Consider the following 7,641-nt stretch of genomic DNA (forward strand, 5'->3'; position numbering starts at 1 on the left):
AGAAAAGGACCATGTGCCGTTTTCCGTGTGGATTTCGGCGGCTATTTTATGCAACTTATTGATGGCGTTATAAACGGATGGCGTATGATCCGGGATAAACACACAACAGCTACTTCCTATAATTTTACAAGCTCCTCCTCGATCAGCCAACATCACATCTAATACCATACGATTCTGCAATGCAACTATTCTGGTGATTTGTAGTTCTTCCGTAAGATTCCCAAGAGCAGCAGCGGTCTGATTAGTCACAGCTTCCACCACTCTCGTTAATCTTCGGATCTTTCTACTATTTAAAGCAGCTCCGACAAAGAAGAACAGTCCCAAGTTGAAATCAATATACTGTTGCAAGCTAGTGTCCGTCTGATCTACTTCATTAATTAATAAAGTACGTTTATATCTGTTTACAGTCACATTATTCAGCAATTTCAGGTCCTTATGATACGATGCAGGTGCTAGGAATACAGGGGGTAATAGGAATGATACATAACATACCCCAGACCACCCAGCTGGCAAACGATAATAACCTTTATTCCCGCACACAAAGTAGGTATTATGGGATGCTAGGAAGGTGCTGTTGTTCAGCCCGTCAATATTTAATACCTTTATACAATCACTGACACCAACAGGAATAAAACCCACACTCTGGACACACAGATCCGCTTGGGCTTGTGCCACTTGGATCACAAACTTATCCTTCCCCATAGTGTCTCTAGTGTTCGTAAAGATATAGGGAATGGATTCATTGTCCGGTCGGTACTCTTCCCATTCCCAAATTGTTCCGTTTGCTTGTGGATATCCATTTCTATCCTGGTGACATTCTTTATTAAGTCTGAACAGCAATCGTCCCACTGTTGGTTTCCGAGTAGCAAACAACAAAGTGTACCATGCTCTACAAGAGCCATTGTGAGAGAAAGGAAGTGGTATGAATGGCGTACCTCCTTTCTTCTGATGAGCTGGCATCATCCCACATATCCAACAGTTCGTAGCATTTGTAGCAACGTGGGTGTGATGCAGCATCTGAATGAAAGTGTTATTCAAATAAGATTGTCGATGCTTCAACTCCTGATATGGCAATGTGTAAAAGTAGTGCTCCGCAGGCACTGGAGTCGTCAACACAAGTGTCTCTCGGGCTGGAGTGGCCTCCTCCACAAACCATGTTGTTATGCCAACAATAGCTATTGTTAGCATGAACCCCAACGCACAAAAGATTTTCTTCTTCTCCATGTCAAAAAGAAACAATACTCTGATGTCTTCCTGAAACTAAAAAGTCTGTCAGAACTCTTTTCCCTTGGGCAGCGGTTGATTTCTTCACCAACGGGCCAAGACGGGTGTCGCTACACTAATGCAGGGCTGATCCCCCCCCCTTGCCACAGCGGCTCTCCGTTTCACTAACCCAAGGGCCGTTCTGACAGTATGTCCCGGTACTAAAGATCTCACTTCCTTGGTCGCAGATGATATCGTCTTCCTCCAGAAATCGTGTGGTCCGAAAAGAGCTCCTCAGTTTCGTTTGGCTTTGCAGCACGGCCTGTCTCTGCTGCCAGGACTTCTCGCTGATCGGTCAACACGGCAGACTCCACCAACCCGGGCGGCACCTTCCGACAGTGCAAGGAATGGATCCAGTTCTTCCTGTTCGAGACTCGCACTGCCGTCCTCGTCGCAAGAAGGACTTGCTCAGGTCCGGTCCATCTGGGCTCCAGACTGTTCGACCTGTCGAAGACCTTGACCATCACCTGATCTCCGGGCCGGAGACCATGCCCTTCGCCAGTAGACCGATCAGGGAGCGCCTCTCGGACCTGTTGATGAATAGAAACCAAGTTATCCGTTAACTGTGCCAGATAATCACTCATCATCACACAAGGTACATCATACACAGCCTTAGGCCTTGGTGGACCCCAAATGTTCATTGGTCGTCCAAATACAATCTCGTAGGGCGTAAGGCCGGTTCGAGAGTGTGGCACCGACCTAATTGACAATAATGCCAGTGGTAAGGCGTCTGGCCAAGTCAAAGATGTCGAAGCTTGGATTTTGGCAATTTTAAGCTTCAGTGTACCATTGTACTTCTCGACTAGTCCGGCAGACTGGGGGTGGAACACGGCGTGGAACTTCTGGGTGATGCCTAGGCCCTTCAAGACATACTTTATAACATCCGCTACAAAGTGAGGGCCATTATCACTCCACAGAAGCCTACAGACGCCATATCGAGGGAAAAACTCTTTCAGTAATAGCTTCGCTGTAGTCATCGCAGTATTGTCTTTCGCAGGGTACGCCTCAATCCATTTACTAAAGGCGCACACCACTACTAGAACATACTTTAAATTATTACAGCGCTCAAGCTGGATGTAATCCATCTGCAGAACCTCAAAGGGTGCAGTGGGCGTCGCAAATCCTCCTGCCGGAGTTCGCGTGCCTTTCCCTGGGTTATACTGCAGACAGATCATACAGGTCTGTACCACCCTCTTTGCTGTGCTAGCAATCTCTGGATGCTCCCAGACTTGGGTAAGCAATTTCACAATTGCGGAAGCTCCAACATGTGCTAGCCCATGTGCCATTTGAACCATAGGTTGTACGAAAGCCGTGGGTAACTTCCATCTATCCATCTGTTTATTTCTCCAACAACCCTCGTCATCCAACTCTCCCTCGCTAGCCCATTGCTCCCGCTCCTTTTCAGAAGCGGTCCTTTGTATTTCTCGCACTTCTTCCTTCGCATCACGCCATCTCTCCATCTGTGATTTCACTACATACATGGCAGTAGCACCAGGCTGCATCGCAGTCTCCCGTGCCACTCGGTCTGCTAACGCATTCCCTTCTCCCACTTTATCAACTACTTTCCTATGGGCGCTACATTTAACAATAGCAATTTTCTTCGGGTACGTCAATGCAGTTAAAAGATTGTGAACTAACTCTCCATGCATTATCTGTACCCCATGTGACGTTAGAAACCCTCTCTCCTTCCAGAGTAGACCGAAGTCATGTGCTACTCCGAAGGCATAGCGGCTGTCTGTGTACACATTCACACACAATCCTGTACTGAGCTCACACGCTCGTGTTAACGCTATTAGTTCTGCTGCTTGAGCTGACTTCTGTGGTATGCGTGCTGTCTCCACTATCGTTTGTAACGTGGTAATTGCATACGCTGCTGAAGTCGTACCATCTGGTAGCTTCAGACATGACCCATCTACCCATAGTTCTCCATCTACCTCTAAAAAGGGCGTATCCTGGAGATCGATACGACCCTTTGTCTGTTCCTCAGTCACAAGAATACAATCATGCGCTTTCTGCGCCTCCGGCTGGGTCTCGGGGTATGGCAACAATGTGGCCGGGTTTAATGTCACGCACCTTTTCAACGTAATATGAGGAGCCAAAAGCGTCAACTCATATCCCGTTAAACGGGCACTGGTCAAATGCTGCGTCTTTGTTTGGTTAAGCAGGGCATCAACAGCATGGGGGACTAACACCAACAGTTTATGGGACAACACAATTCCTTCACTCTGCCGTATTGACACAGCTGTCGCCGCAACCGAGCGAAAACACCCCGGCAATGCGCGGGCGACAGGATCAAGTACAGCCGAAAAGTATGCACAAGGGCGCTGCTTATCACCATGCATTTGCACTAAAACTGATAATGCACATCCATCTTTCTCATGCACATATAATGAAAAGGGTTTTGCATAATCAGGGGTCCCTAACACTGGTGCGGAACAAAGGGCCTGTCGCAATTGCTGAAAAGCAGCCTCACACTCATCTGACCAAGGGATTGGGATGGGCGTATCTTTTGTCAGGAGAGCTAGTAATGGCTTAGCCGTATGTGAAAACCCCAATATCCACTGTCTACAAAAAGAAACGAGACCCAAAAATGCACGCACATCCTTCTGCGTGGATGGTCTCGGTGTGTCCAAGATCACTTGGATACGGTCTGGTGTGAGTGCACGCCCCTCCTTAGACAAAAGGTGACCTAGATAAGTCACCTTTGGTCTACAGAATTGCAATTTCTTCCTAGAGACCTTATGATTATGGGAGGCTAAAAAGGAAAGTAAGGATAGTGTGCTTTTCTCGCACAACTCCAGGGTGTCAGCCGCCAGCAAGATGTCATCGACATATTGAATGAGGGCGACCCCCTCGAGTAAAGCAAAGGAATCCAACTGTCGCTTCAAAGCCTGACTATAAATACTAGGGCTTTCTGTGTAGCCCTGGGGAATTCTACAAAAGCGATAAGATCTATTGTTTAATGTGAACCCAAAAAGAAATCGGCTATCAGGGTGGATGGGAATAGAAAAGAAGGCATTTTTCAAATCGATCACTGAGAACACGGTCGCCGTAGGCGGGACCAGGGTGAGCAACGTCGTGATATCGGAAACCACCGGGTACTGAGGTATCACGATCTTGTTCACCTCCCTCAAATCAATTATGAACCGATAAACCTTTGCATCCGTGTCCTTTTTCAGAATAGGGAGAATCGGGCTGTTACAGATATTGTAAGGAACTTCTTCCACTACTCCTACTGCGATCAAATCTTGCACAATCTGTATGAGAGCTTCCTCGCCCTCCTGGGAAATGCGATACTGCGGGAGGCGTGGTAGCACCGCCCCCTCCTGGACACTAATGTGGACCGGAGGAATCACCATTTGTCCCACATCTGTGTCCGAAGTCGCCCATAAAGCGCGGGGGAGGGTAGCCAACAGAGCCTCCTCTGAGATCGTACACATCCGCTCGGATCGGGGGTAATTGTCATTCAGAATCACTCTCACACCCTCAGGGGAACAACGAATCGTAGCCCTAAAGTGTTTTAACATGTCAAGGCCCATAATGTTATCCGGTGTATACGGGGCAAGCAAAAACGAACAGGGTGCAGAGAAACAATCAACCTGAAATACAAGGGGCTGCGAAAGAGGGCTGCGGGAGAGCGCACCGTCAAACCCTACCGATGTAACCATTGAGCCGGATGGGGGAGCCCCTGGAGCCAAGTACCTAGACAATGCACTACGTGTCGCTCCTGTATCCACTAGGAACTGATCAGTAGAACCTAAAACCTCAGCCGATACATAAGGACCCGTCTGATCGACCGGCACCTCAACTGCTTCAGACCCCCATCCAACGCATTCCTATGCATGCTGAGAATCATGATACCCCGAATGATCGGCGTCCGATACATGATACTGGTGCTGACGATCGAACACATTTGAGCTATCCCGGTGCTGCCCCGCAGTGTCGAAGCGGACATTATCATTAGGATTTCCTCTAAAGTTCGAGAAACCCCCTCTACCTCTCTGGCCACCCGGGGTGTGCCCCTGCCGTGAAGCATGCAACGCTGGGCACTCCCTGGCCCAATGGCCCAACTGCTTACAGTACGCACATTGGTTTCTATTCAAATCAGATCGGCCCGAAGGGGGACCATAAGATCCGCCCCTTCCCCTATTATTAGTATTACCCCGGCGGGGCGGGCCATATACTTGTGCTAACATTACTTTTGTTTTGAGATCTTTCGATTTCTTCTCCTCCTGGCCCTTCGCCTCTTGCTCCTGACGCTCATAATACTGGGCGATGGTCAGAAGGGCCGTCGGTGTCGCGGAGGACCAAGAACTCTCACTCGCTTTTAACCGGGCCGCAACTGCCGGCAGCAGATTAGCCACATATTTGTCCGCGAAAAGGTGGCGGCCTGTGTCGTCGGTAAGCGACTGACCACTAAAGTCATGGAACGTTTCTTCAAAGCGCGTGAAGAAATCCGCCACTGACTCATCAACCTTCTGCTTACATGCCGCCAACATATTCCAATCAATCTTTTTAGGGGGGATTATGGTTTTTAATTTAGCGACAATAGCAGCCGGAAGATCTAGAATATTCTGGGGTGGTTTCTGTGCGGGCTTCCGCTCCCTATCCTCATCCTCAAGGTCAGACCACCGGGCCTTAAAAGCAACTATATCATCCACCTTTCGGACAGATCGCCACGTGTCTGGTGGTAGAATAAGGCCAAAGAACAGATCTATATCCGCTAGGGTCATAATGCAAGAGTTCAAGGCCCCCTCAACTTCTTCATAGAAGGCCGCCGGATTCTTGCGGGGGTCAGGCAATGCATTCTTTAATGCCATAACATCGGCCCTATGCCAAGGGGTATAAACCCAGTTATACACAAAATATCCCTTAGCATCGGCGGAGTTAATATCGGAACTAGTCCCCGCTCCTTTAGGAGGAACGTACAAAGGCGCCGCTTCTCGCATTGGTTTAACATGCACAACAACATCCTTATCTGACTGGGAGGTGGATGAATGGCCCCCTGCTGCAACCGAATCCTGCTGCTCCTCCTCAGCTCGGTGACGTGCTTTCTCTCTAAGCGCCAGCACCTCGTCCCGTAAGGCGAACAGTCGTCGAGCCGCCTCTGGAGCCTTAGGGGGAGAAAAAACACCGTCATGTAATGCTTTAACCTCCGAGGTCACCTCTGCAGGCTCAAAAACACCGGAATATTTGTGGAAAGCAGCAATTACGTCGTCAGCAAAATGAGACAAAAAATACACCCTCTCTCTATCTTGCCATGACCCCCAAGTTTGAAATAAGTCCTCTATGGACATCCTGCCCTTGAATGCACGAAAGGAAAGTTTCCGAAGGTCAGCCATGTTCTCGGCCGATAGCATGGACCGCGTGTCTACCTTACCCGAGGCTGGGCCAGAATCCTGCGGCCGTGGAGCAGATGCGCCAACATAAGGGGGCGGAGAGCGATCTAGTAGATAAAAATCATCATCAGGATTATTAAGGACAGGATAAAGCGGCTGGCGAACGACATATTGACCCGAAACTTGGAGCCTACGCTCTTTCTCTTGTTTCTCCGCCTGCTCTTTGTCCTCCCGACTCTTCGCTTCTTCTGCTCGCACATGATCATTCTTTCGTTGCTCTTTATCAAACAGCGCTTTCTCACGTTTCTCTCGCTCACGCACTTCTTTCACCCATAACCGCACACACTCAAACATATCCTGACGAGCACGACGCTTACACAGACACTGTTCCACATACTCAATCTTACGCATATCAAACGATCCATACAACGGCCATCGCAACTCAGGATCCTTCCTGGTATATTTCCTCCACAATGTGCTGTACATTATGGAAGAAAGACCATGTTTCACATACATATCCCTATTAGGAGTCCCCTCTGGGGGGGCTGGAGCAGATTCCTCGAGGTTCAACCGGTTTCCAAAGCAGCAACACCACTTACGGAGTGCGCTAAAAGCAGGCATGCTAAAAATAATGCAAAATATGCAGTACTATCAAATAAAATGGCACTTAATCGTTGCGCCGTTCCAAGTTTACACAGCTCCGGAGAAATTTCTCCACATTACCTGCCTATATGTGTTGCAACGCATATATTTCACAAAGACAAATTCAAAATATGACTAGTCATCACAAATCAAACTCAAATAGCCAACCCAGGCTTCAAAACTCGGAGCAAGTACCGTACAACGGTTCTTACCAATCAAGAGTCCAGGTTCCAACTGCCAAGCTCCACAATCGCCCAAACGGCTCTCACGGCAGGACCGACAGAAGAGGTCTCAGTCGATGACCGGCGCCACCCAGACGGTCAGCTCGGAAGGGAAGGAAGAAAAACCTCGGGATGCCAGGGCTAAGACGCCGCTGGCAGTGATCACGTCCCCGGCC

This window comes from Triturus cristatus, chromosome 8 (assembly GCF_964204655.1).
Source record: "Triturus cristatus chromosome 8, aTriCri1.1, whole genome shotgun sequence".
Classification (NCBI taxonomy): Eukaryota; Metazoa; Chordata; class Amphibia; order Caudata; family Salamandridae; genus Triturus; species Triturus cristatus.